A 13,580-nucleotide genomic window follows, 5' to 3' on the forward strand; every position below is an offset into this window, starting at 1 on the left:
TCACTCCTTCTGGGGCACCTGGCATTGACCACTGTCGGTAGACAGGATACTGGGCTGGATGGACGTATGGTCTGACCCAGAAAATTCTTATGTTCTTAAGTACAGATGTAGTTTCTATAAGCACCTAATGATTTGTCAGACCATATGGCCTACAGACTCTCATAAGAAGGAATTCAGGATCTATTAATTAAAAGGCAGAGTTCTTAGCCACAAGGGAATTGCTACAGAATATCTCTGGTTTTAAAAGAAAAATAAAGATAAAACTCAAGTATTAAAAGTAGCTTCCAGAAGAATTTTGTGAATAAAATGGTAAAAAACAGACAGTGACGAAGAAGTGTAACAAATTTAGTAATGTGAGTTCAAACAAAGTACATTCCCTTCTTCACAACAAGTGCTACATGTGAACAAACTGTCATGAAAAACCTGCCTATATTCACCATAGGGTAGATTCTGCCCTCTGTCCTAAAATCTACTGGTTTGAGTCAAATTCCATCTTGTGGAGGGGGTCTGCACTAAGGCTATGCACCACTTGCCTCCCACCGATACCTTATTTTCAGGTCTTAAGTGAGATTTAAGTGGTATGTGGGCTCTCACAAAGGATAAAATTAACCCCTTTGGAGAATAGATCCAGATTTAAAAAGGGCCAACTGCCGAGCAAAGAGGTTGTCAATATAAGTAAGAGTGGGGCAGAATGTGGCCTGATGTTTTGGTGACCTGTTTACTCATGAACATTCTTGGGTATCATAAAAGCTCTATGCACTTGCAGTTTGTAGCTGAAATTTGATTAGGGGAGTTGATTGCAGGCAGAACTGGGAGGAGGCACTTGCATCATCCCACGTTACATGCTGTTCCTATCAATTTTCCAGGTGATGTGTAGCATCCAAAGGAACAGTACTGGGGTTGGGGAACCTTTTTTCCAGTGTTTTTTTTTTAAGTTAACAAAAGGGGAAATTTTCAAGGCACAAATGGGAGTTAGACCCCTAACAAGCCCCATATAAAATTAAAATGTAATGGTATAGGAAAACCAGAAGAAAGGGAGGGTGGGAAAGGGAGAAGAAACAGTCCTGATGCTTTCAAAATCTTTTCAGGCCAGGGCAGATCTAGGTCTAAGTGAGACGGAAAGGGGGTGAGGAGCAGAAAAGAAGGTAAGAAAATCCATGGGGGCAGAGGTGTGAGAGAGAACCCAGAATGAAGAAGAGAGACTGACAACAGGAGGGGATCAATAAGTAGCATATGACTTGGAGGCTCCTTGGCGTAGTAATGGAATTAAAAACAAATGAGGACCTAGTGAGAACAGGTTAAAAAGCACACACTGAAGGGTGGGTGCAGGGAAAATACACAACCGCAGTGGCATCATGAGTTTTTCCTCATCCCTCATCATCATGGGGATGAGGAAAAACAAACAAAGAAAAAAGACTGTTGTTTTTAATCTGAGGAAAATGGCCACCTTAAGTGCAACCCTTATTCTACCTCTGCAGCAAAGCTGACTGAAACATTTTGGATTTCAAAATGTTTGAATGAAAAACAGGGACAATTTTTTTGGTGTATATTTTTGTGAAAAGTTTTAAAAACCTGCTCTACTCTGAAGGCGGTGCCTGGGCCTGCCTTCTCCAGACTATATGAAGGAGAAATGAGAGCAGGATAAACACAGCCTGGTCAGGGGGCCACTTGTCCAGAAAAAAGTGGAAATCGATGCTCTTCTGTGCCCGCTGCATAGGGAACCAGCCTACCTCTTTGTCTCAGCACCAAACAAAAACTGGATGGTTAAATAATGACTGTAGGTGAAACAGTAAATTGGTGGATATTCTCTCCCAAATGCATGTGAGCTGCTAACACTGCTGAACTTTCATTCTGATTTCCAGGCTTTTTTCATACATTCAGGCTATATATGTAACCACCAAGCATACTTTTCTTAGTGGAGATTTATTACACTATTTACCTTCATTTTCATGAGACTAATGTATCAATTTTTAAAATAAAATGAGAGCAAAAAAGTCTGAAGAAGAATAAAAGTTCCAGTGTTTGGAAGTGGCATTCTGTCGTCCCTTTGATAGCCCTTCACGTTAGGCAAAATAGAGATGGTAATGATAGTGCTGTCTTTCTAACTTGGTTTTAGTCCCTGCAGTGCTTCTCAACAATAATAACCTTTCATCTACAAACAATAAGGCTATTTAACTTTAACTGCACACTATCCAGATTTTCAGAATGGGCACTTCATCCCTGTGATGTCACGTACATGTTAAACTGCAAAGATGCAATCCCAGATTGCAGGTGTCAGAATCTCCTTGTAGATAATTCAACATACCATTACCTTCATCTTCCCTTCACAGTAAGTAAGATTTGTCAGGCACCTGTAACCCTTGAAATGTCATAACTTTAAATTCTTTAGTTCACAAGGAACTTCTGGTACCCTTTAATCAAAGGTGGAGAGCTCCAATGCTGTATCTATATTTAATTTCTTCTTATGTTTCTGGGAAAATTTAGCAAAACACATAAGGCATGTCAAAAATATTGAGCCAGTATTATACACAGGAGTGGGCATACACCCAGTACTATATGCTGGTGTAGGGTGTGGGAGCACACAATTTCCACAATTCAGAAGAATTTGGTTTGGGATAGAAAACTGACACATTGCTTTGAGCCGAAGGACAATGATGTGAACAGTGGGTGTGTGATTTTGAAGGTCCACAGGGAACAAATTCCTTGGAGCTGTGAGACTGTAGTCACTTCCAGAAGTCTGCAGTCTGGGTGGGGAAGATTCTGTCCATTGATCCCCATAGAGAACCCTTGCACAACACTTGTTTACTTGTGCTTTTGATAAAGGTTGAGAATTCATCTCTGTCAATGAATATTACGAGTTTGGATCCAGATCTTGAAAGCCCTCCATGCATCGAATTTCCATTGCAGTCAGTGAGAGCTCTGCATTCAGCATGTTTCCAGGATCAGCCTATTCATATCTCTGCCCAGTTATGCAGCTTCACAAGTTGTTTGTCTGTAAAGGTAACAGTGCAAAACAAAGCCTTACTCAAATCTCTACAAGGGCATTAACTTTCTCAATACCATCAATGTGTGTGCATCTAGGGCACCCACCTGGATCAACTCAGTGAAGGGCAAAACAATTTTCTCTAGACTTTTATATAGTATATTTATCCAGCTAATAATAGTGTCTTACCTAATATTAATTAAGAATCATTCAGTTTTGCCTGTACCTCTGTTTGCAGTGTTTAACCATAATTCATAGATTCCAAGACATAAGTGACCATTGTGATCATTTAGTCTGACCCCTGTATGACACAGGTCAGAGAACTTCCCCCAAATAGTTCCTAGAGCATGTCTTGTATAGGAAAACATCCAATATTGATTTTAAATTAGTCCATGATGGAGAATCCACCACAACCCTTGGTAAGTTGTTCCAACAGTTCATTACTCTTGATATTAAAAATGTACGCCTCATTTCCAGTGTGAATTTGTCTGACTTCAGGTTCCAGCCGTTGGATGTGTTATACCTTTCTTTGTTAGACTGAAGAGCTCCTTCTCAAATATTTGTTCCCCATGTAGGTACTTACAGCGTCTAATTAAGTCACCCCTTATCTTTCTCTTTGTTAAGCTAAATAGACTCAAATCCTTGAATCTATCACTAAGGCATGTTTTCTAATCCTTTAATTATTCTTGTGGCTCTTTTCTGAGCATTTGCACACAGGTGCAGAAGAGAGAAGCTTTCCTAGAATTATCTGAAGGATCTAAGACCTTACCAGCTGTTTTTGAATTTAAATGAGATTTTCTAAATTGTTCTCAAAGATGTCCCTCTGCAAAATATATTTGTCTAACAGCTTTTTAAAGAAAAAGACTGATGAATGTCTAACTTCTTATTTTGAATTGCATAATAAAAAGTTCTGTTTTAACTATCTACCAGTAATAATTAACATTGTAAAATACTTTTAATCTTCAAATAAATATTTTTGAAGCTATTAATATCCAGGTTCTGACATCCTCACACCCATTTAATAATTCCTTACTTGCAAAATTCCCATTGACTTCATTGGGGCCAGGATGTCTTGCAATAGGGATTACTTGCGAAGTAAGGTGCTACTAACCCAGAGTAAGGATCTCAGAATCTGGCCCTAACCAATTAACTTTCACAACATACCTGTGAGATTCAACAAGGTTATATGGTTACTGGGTTGGCATAATATACATCGATCTCAGTAAGGCACTTGTCTTAGTCCCACGTGAGCATTCTAATTCTTTCAGCAATATACGGAATCAATGTAGCCCATATTCATTAAAAACTAGTTAGCTAATACATTGTAAAAATACTTATAAATGTGGAGCCATTATTGTATGAGGATGTTTCTAACGTACTCCTGCAGGGTTTATGCTTGTCCAATCCTACTCAGTGTCTTTATAAATCATTTGAAAGAAAACATAAAACCACTTCTAAAGAAATTTGTAGGTGCCATAAAAAAGGTGGAGTAGTAACAATAATGGGGACGGTCAAATCAGGGAAGGCTTCTCAGCCCAGCCATGTGAGGCACAGCCTAACCAAGAATCCCCCAAAGCTACAAAATACAGTTTGCGTATTCTTGTGGGGTTTTTTTGTGCTAAATATATACACATTTGAGGACAAATTGTGATTTGATTTAAATATCACAACTCGCGCTCTCCAGTAATGCAGTGACTATGAAAAAAGAGTTAGGGGCAATGGTTGATAACCAGATGAACGTGATCTCCCAATGTTATGCTACAGCTAAAAGGACAAACATGATCCTTGGCTATATAAGCAAGGGAATATCAAATAGGAATAGGGAGGTTGGTATTACCTCTATATACAGTATTATTAAGACTGTCACACTATTTCAGTGTCCAATTCTAGGGTCCACACTTCAAAAAGAATATTGAAAAATTAGAAAGGACTTGGAAAACTGCTGCAAAAATTATTTGAGGTGTAGAAAATATGCCATATAATGAGAGACTTAAGAACCTAGATCAATTTAGTTTATCCAAGAGAAGGTTAAGAGGGGATTTGATCAAAGTTTACAGATACTTACATGGGGAAGAGATTTTTGATAGCTGACAACTCTTAAATCTAGCAGAAAAAGACATAACATGATCCAGTGTTTGGAACCTGATGCTAGACAAATTCAAGACTAGAAATGAGGAACAAATTTTTAATACTGAGAGTAATTAACCACCGGCACAAAGTATTTGTGTAAATGATGGATTCTCGATCACTTGAAGTCTTTAAATCAATACTGGAGGTCTTTCTAAGATGTGTGCTATAGCTCATACAAAAGGTATGGGCTTGGTGCAGAAATTACTGGGTCAGGTTCTCTAGTCTGTGTTAAACAGGAGGTCAGTGTATTGGATCACAGCAGTCTCTTCTGGCCTTAAAAATCTATGGATCTGTAGGTAAGTGAGTGGTGGTATCCTCAGTTTCTTGATGGGGTGACTGAGGCAAGGATTGTTCACATGGCTTGCTTAGGGCCACAAAGAAGGTCTGTGTCAGAACAAGGATTAAAAATGAGTAGCTCCTAGCTCTGAGTTCTATGGTCAGACCCCAATACCAATATTTTTAAAGGGTAAATGGGATGACCTGGGTAACTATTGGCCTTTCAGTCAGACATTGATCCTGGGCAAGCTAATGGAGGGGCTGATATGGGACTCAATTAATAAAGAATTAAATGAGGGTATTATAAGTAATGCCAATCAACGTGGTTTATGGAAAATTGATCCTGTCAAACAAACTTGATATCATTTTTTTTATGAGATTACAAGTTTGGTTGATAAAGGTAATATGTTGATGATGATATGCTTTGACTTCTGTAAGGCGTTGACTTGGTACTGCATGACATTTTTATAAAAAAAAAAACTTGGAAAGATATAAAATCAACATTTGGCACTCAAAATGGCACTCATTAAATGGGTTAAAAATTGGCTAACTGATAAGTCTCAACATGTGATTGTAAATAGGGAATCATCATTGAGTAGGTATGTTTCTACCTTGGTGGAGACCCACAGGGATTGGTTCTTGGCTCTACATTATTTAGCATTTTTTATCAATGATCTGGAAGAAACAACATAAAATCATCACTGATAAAGTTTGCAGATGACTCAGAACTAGGGGAGTGATAAACCATGAAGAGGACAGGTCACTAATACAGAGTGATCTGGATGGCTTGGTAAGCTGGGAGCAAGCAAACAATGTGTTTTTTAACATGGATTAATGTAACTATCTAGGAACAAAAAATGTAGGGCATACTTACAGGACGTGGGACTCTAGCCTAGGAGGCAGTGAATCTGAAAAAAATTGGGGCTTGAGGTGGATAATCAGCTGAACAAGAGCTCCCAGTGCAACACTGTGACTAAAAGGGGCTAATGCGATCCTTGGATGCATAAGTAGGGGAATCTCAAGTAGAAGTAGAGAGGTTGTTTTACCTCTGTATTTGGAATTGATGCAACTGCTGCTGGAATACTGTCTCCAGTTCTAATGTCCAAAATTCAAGAAGGATGGGGGTCAGAGAACAGCCATGAGAATGATTAAAGGATTAAAAAACATGCCTTACAGCAGCGGTGCCTAATATATAGCCTGCTTCAACACAATATACTAATGGCCGATTCATTAGCATTTTGTTGTCATGTTTATATCATTTTAATTTACATGAGTGTGCAAATAGGTTGTTTCTGTGTGCAGTACTGTCTATCTAAAAACATACAAAACAAGCTGAACTTAAAATATAAATCAATACAGATGTTTTAAATCTCATTAAAATATGTAGAATCTGTTTGGCCAACAGATGGTTGTGTTTAGGTTTATATAGCCCTCCTGTGTAATAAGGTTGGGGACCACTACCTTAGAGTGATAGACTCAAGGAGCTCAGTCTATTTAGCTTCACAAAGAGAAAGATAAGACTTATAGACTCTATAAGAATCTACATGAGTAACAAATATTTGAAAATGAGCTCTTCAGCCAAACAAAGAAAGGTACAAGATGATCCAATGGCTAGAACCTGAAGTTAGACACATTCACACTGGAAATAAGGTGTCAATTTTTAACTGCGAGGGTAGTTAACCATTGGAACAACTTAGCAGGGGTCATGGTGGATTCTCCTTTACTGACAATTTTTTTTAAATCCAGATTGGATGTCTTTCAAAAATACATGCTCCAGGAATTATTTCGGGGAAGTTCTATGGTTTGTTATACAGGAGGTCAGTCTAGATGATCACCAGGGTCCTTTCTCTCCTGGGAATCTCTGTCCGTGAGTCACTATATATTAATGTAATTATCTAGAGAGACTTTGTAACCGTGAACATTTTTTAAATTACGTTTCTGTGAATACACACATTTATGTCTGAATTTTGGAATGAATTTTTGTGTATTTTACATATTTTTTCAGTGTTTATAAAGGCACTAGTTCCACAGTGAAACTGCATCGAATCTGCATTGTGTGTATCTTGTTGCAAGGCCAAAGTGAGGAACTGTTAATGCTAGCCAGTACTACAACCCCACTTTACGGATTTCAGTGGTGCATAGGCCTTGTTCTGACTCTCTGCCCCACAGTGAAGTTCACTGTTTGTGAGCAACAAAGAGCGTTGTATAGCTTATTGTTAAAATTTGTGACTCGGGAGATAAGGAACCCCCTCCCCAAATACTGATTTATGCTAAAAATAGCTCAGATTCTCCTTTTTCAAAGAACATTGTAAAAACAAAGGCTCCATCACAGTGTTTTTGTTCATTCAGTTGACCTAAAAACATGGTTCATGGCTATATAGATTTTCTTAGTTATAAATGGGAAAATAATTTGTGTGCTGCTTTGTCAGTGGTGTCCAATAAGAATTTATAGGTCATGTTAGCAACCTGCTAAAAACTAATTATATTTGACATTATTGGTATAGCATTCAAAATTGGCTTTGCTTTAGAAATATAATTTTCACAATGAGTCTCACAGGGTATGAAAATAAAAACTAAAATGTTTAAAAGGCCTATTGGAAAGAATGATAGGATAACAGCCCTGTTCATGATGTTATAGTTATGTTTTCTATAGAGTTTCCAATATAAGTCCCCATTAAGGTTTATTTTTGACTGTTAAAATCCAAGATTAAAGTAGACAGGGAAGGTTTTATATTTTTTGCTTTGGGTCTGTGCGGAAAGAAGCTGGGAAGAGGAATCAAAATTACATGGACTAATTCTGAGTTGTGCATTTTAAAACAAAACAAACTAAAACCACAACCACACACAACTACTTCTCATATTATGGAGCTCAACATATTATGGCCATTCTTATGTTCCTAAGAACATAAGAATGGCCATGGTTCATCTAGCCCAGCATCCTGTCTTCCGACAGTGGCCAGTGCAGATGCTTAAGAGGGAGTGAACATAATCGGGCAATTATCGAGTGATCCATTCCCTGTCATTCAGTCCTAGCACTTGCTGCTATGCTTCCTTGCACCCTGGAAGTCTCTTAAGTCTAGAGGCTGCTAAAGTAGACAACAATAGCTCTGATAAAGATTTTGTTTAATTTTGGGGGGTATGCTTGTCACATGCCAGACTGACAGTACAGAAGTTCAGTTTATTCAATAATTACAGCATGGTCAACTGTACTTCAAGGTACTTCGTCATTTGAAAATCTGGACCCTACTCAAAGAGCCAGATTATACCTGGTTAAGTCGTTAGTGTGCAAACACATGATTGGCAGGAACCTTCTCCATTTTGCACACCCCAGGCAAGGCCCATGCACAGTTGTAATCCCTGCACTCGGGAGGAAAGGGATTGCTTCTTCCCTGTTCCCTGAGACTCCCCCAGAGGGAGCAGAGATGGGTAAAGGAGGTGGTGCCATAGCCTGCCATGGAGCAGGGCTGGTGGAGCATGAGCAGAAAGCTGCAGTCATCTAGGGGTGTAGGAGTGAACATGATTGCCTTGTGCATTGGGGCAGTTGTGGATGAGTTCCTGAAACAGAACTCTTCCCTGAACTTCTATCAGGAATAGAAGTGGGGATCTGCACCACTCCTTCCATGGAGTTGTGCCTAAATGGCACAACTGAGTCACTAATTAGTAGAGATGAAGGAACAATTAACTTGACGAATATAGCTTCTCTTGTCTGCTCGGGGAAAGTCTGGTTGCCTCTCTGCCCTGATTGAATGAGTGGGTACACTTACCTTGCACAACCACTTGTACCTGTGAATGGAACTTGCTTTCTGTGAACATTTTTTACTCGTAGAACCTGATTTGGGAAAAGTTGCTGGAAAGTGAACACAAAAGGCACAAATGTGGCCTAAGTGAATAATTTAGTAAGCCAAACAATTAACTAAGTAAAAGAGTCTAAATGATTTGCCAAGTTACAAAAATGAATTTGCATACACGATATTTATTATTGTGATGCTGGCAGACCAGGTGTCAGCTCATGCCGAAGCCCCAGGTCAATTCACTTGTGCATTAGTATAGATCAAAGTGATTGTTAAATGTATAAGAGTGTATATGGTGTTTAAACTTCATGAAAACTAATGGGATGTTACTTGCATTGTTTTCACTTATTTGTATCCTGTTATAATAGCAAACATTTGCATTATAAATACCCCTGTAACTAAATAACCCATCAAACAAGCCATCAGATGAGAAAGAAGCTTTGTGAAATGCAAATGAAGATCTTTAACCGAAAAGAGCTAATTTCAAAGCAAGTGGTCATTGTGTTGTGATGATCAGGGGGCAAAGACACCAAATGCATTCCTCACTCTCAATCACCAAAGGAAAAGCCAAAATGAGTAATGATACTGTAAGTTTGTTTTCTGTGAGAGGGGGAAAAAAAGCTATCAGAATGGATTTAAGGAAAAATCCCTCATCTCTGGACCGTTTGTTTTGGATTCTAATAGGGTGTAATATCTGAACGAGAAGACTGAGATCTCCAGAGTTATTCTGGGTAGCCCTGAGAGACTTTTGGGAAACTAGCAGTTTATTACATCACTGCCACCATTTGGAATTACAGACTGTGACTCACTTGTACCTATATTTTACCTGCTTTAACCTCTCAACAGCTCTCATTCTTTTTTCTTAGCTAATAAAGCTTTATTTAATTTACTATAGAACTAACTGCCAGTGTTGTCTTTGGTGTGAGATCTAGCATACCAACCAATCTGGGGTAAGTGACTGGTCTCTTGGGACTGGGAGCAACTTGATGTGGTGTGATGTTTGGTATAAGTGACCTTTTACCACAAAGTCTAGTTTGTCTGGGTGATAAGCTAGACAGGAGAGTCTGAGGGGATGTCTGCGGCTGCATGGTAAGACTGTTATAGTAATGCAGTAATTTGTTACTGGCTTGGTAAAATCTAAACATAGAACACACCACCAGTTTTGGGGTGTCTGTCCTGTTTTCTGACGGTCTGCCCTGAAGTAGGCACTCACAGTTGTGAGCCACTCCAGACAGCATGACAATTATATTTCAAGTAGAAACAGACATTCATATAAAACAGGAAGATCAGTACATAAAATGCCTTCAATCATATTTAATCAATGCATTCATGTGATACTACAATAAATGAGTCTGTATCCGGTTTCTCTTTTATTACTGCATGTATAAAAAATAACTTGCACTCCCAACAAAAATATTTAGCTTTAATTAATTAAAAAATATCAACATTTAAGATTTGTAACTCTTGCTGTTTTGCTTCAACACTGTAGAAGACTTGATGGATAATATGTGAACAGCTTCTGTATTATTTATTATTATAGCTCAATAGGTTTACACTGTATTTTCAAAAGAGGCATAAAGACTGAGGCCCTAGCATGAACATTATAGGACCCCATCCTGCAACTAGATCCATGCTGGCAGACCCATGCACCAATGCAGAACCCTGTTGGATATGTCTACAGACTACTTTGGAGTACTTTGGGTCCATAGACTTCGACTGTCAGGATTCGTGCTAGTGCTCTAAAAACAGCTGCATCACATTTACAGTTCAGGTTGGGCTCTGAAGCCTGTGTGTGTGTGTGTATGAGGGGGCGGGGGGGGGGTCTTCAGAGCCCAAGCTCCAGCCTGAGCTGCAACTTTAAAGTGCTATCTATACCGCTGTTTTTAGAGAACTACCATGAGCCCCTCTACCATGAGTGTATCAACCTGGGCTTGGAGACTTGCTTCAAAATGCTGTGTAGATATACCTATTGAACCCAGCTGCAGGGTTTGTACCTAAATTAAGGGATCAATAAGAGGGTGAAGTCATGGATTAGAAGGATGAGTTCAAAAACAGTGGGTTCACTGAAGTCAAAGATAAAACTCCCAGTGCCAGCATTTCAACCAGTATGGTTATGCAGTTGTTTTGGGAGTGCAACACACACAGCTTGATATTTAATAGGTTATTTTTAGTTAATGGACTGTTGTTTATAAGCCTCCTTGAAGAAGCAGGTTATAGTTAGTTGTAGTAGCCCCTTGTTATGCAGATCAAAACGAGTGTATTGTAAATTTAAATGTATTTGTAAGTAGATAGAAATTGTCACGTCTTTAACTGCATGTTAATAGGGTTCAGCATGTACTTTGTAGCAGATATTCACTTCAGGTATATTCTTTAAATTTGCAACTGAACTCCTTTTTCAGAACAGTTTATGATGTTCTTTACTGCTATCTAAATATGCAGTCCACACTGGTAATAACACTTTGTCTACCAGCTAGTTAAAATTCTCCTATTACCGGACTTGTCCCCTGGGAGGACATATTATTCTATACGAATTGAGGCTATCTAACGTAACTGAGAACTCTTCTCAATCTTTCCCCTTTAGTTCCCCCAATAAAAAGGACAATATGTTAATAAGTATCACTTGAGAATAAAAATTGAAATCATCACTTATGAATTTACCCATAGCTGACAGCTTTATTAATCTCTCTAGCTGCTGTCATTTGATAAAGAACATATAATAAAACCTTTGCAAACTACCTAATTAGACATTCTGCAAGAGCAGCTTTGCCATTATAATAGCCAGTAATCAAGTAAAAAAAACAGTATCATTCTTCTCGGAAAGGAGCAGCTCTTTGAGCATCATCCTCATTTGTGATGTTCTAGTCACTAAACAATGAGAGAAAAATGGTATATAGTGAACAGCAATATTCCTGCTTGGAACTATTATCACTAACATAACAAAGAATTCTTCTGTTTGATAGAGAGAGAGAGTTTCTCTACCAAAAAACATTCAGGTGTAAATTTGCCAGATGTGTGTGTGCAAAAATGCATGCATGCTTTGGTATGAGAGCAAGTCAGGGACTTGCAAGTGAGTGCATATGTATGCATGTATGCCTTTCTCCACCCCTCTATATACTATGTTTGGCTTGTTTGGAACTATGTTCCAGCAGTTCCCATTGAAATCAATGAGTCTTTCAATTGACTTCAACAGCTGTTGAATCTTGCCCACAGTTTAGACATTGCGTGTATGACAGTTGGGGGGGGCAGCAAAAATGTATGTTCGCTTTTGTTTATTGGGGTCTTGTGGAGTTTAGTAACTTAAGAAGAATGGGCCAAATTCTGTGATCTGTCTTCAATGTGTGCTTGTTTTGTTCATGGCATACAAACGGAAGCTAGATTAAAAACATTAAATACTATTTTTGGAACACTACTTTATTTCTTAGACTAAAGAACGATAACACTCAAGAATCAAAAACCGAGACATAGCAGGCTTCTCCCTAAGGCAGACAGGCACAACTCAACCCACCTTGTTCTAGGCTGCCTTTTTGCAGACTGACTACACCAGATTGTATGCGTTCCTACAAAGCCCCCTAGCCTTCAAGCAGGTCCAAGAAACCCCTTGTAACTTAGTGTTGCTTATAACTTTAACATATTTTTCAATATACCGAGGAAAACTTCCATTGAAAACAAAGAATAAAAAGTAAAGGTGAGATCCTAGCTCTGGTAGTTTTGCCATTGACTTTAATGAGGCCAGAATTTCACCACCAGTATCTTGGCTGTCTTTGCTGTCTTTGAAATCCTAAAAGAAAGCTTACAAATAAATAAACAAACAAATCAGGGACCTATGTGAAGCTTCTTTTTTCTTTGGGAGCTGTTGAGGTTGTTTTTCTAGATGTGTTCAAATCTTTTTTTTGTTTGTTTTTTGCTTTTTTGAGTGGGTGTAATAAAAGATGCCAACAGGGAAGCACATTACAAGAGCCAGTGTTTCTTTTAAAGAGTTTTGAAATTTATAAATGAATTACATTTTGCACTCACCTGGTATCTTTGAGAAGCATTACACCCATGTTTCATTTTATACTTTGTATGTAAAATCTTCTATAGTGTAATTTTAACAGCTAATTGCTAGATTTTTATCTTCCTGTTGCTCACTATCTTGAGGCAGATAACAGCATTGATTTTTTTTGTGGGACTTTGACTTAAATAAAGAATCCAATGATTGATGGATGTATAAAATATTCAAATTGAAAGTTGAGATTAAATTTAAGTTTAGCAATGTGGACCAAACTTCACTGTACTCCAAGACTTTTTAAAAATCTGATTCTTTAACTGGTTGTTTTAAAATTCTCCAATCCCCCTGCCACAGTATTCTAGGCAATTTTTGTGTCTGCATAATATCATTAACAGTCAAAGCACAAATGCAG

This window comes from Natator depressus, chromosome 1 (genome assembly GCF_965152275.1).
Source record: "Natator depressus isolate rNatDep1 chromosome 1, rNatDep2.hap1, whole genome shotgun sequence".
Taxonomy (NCBI): Eukaryota; Metazoa; Chordata; order Testudines; family Cheloniidae; genus Natator; species Natator depressus.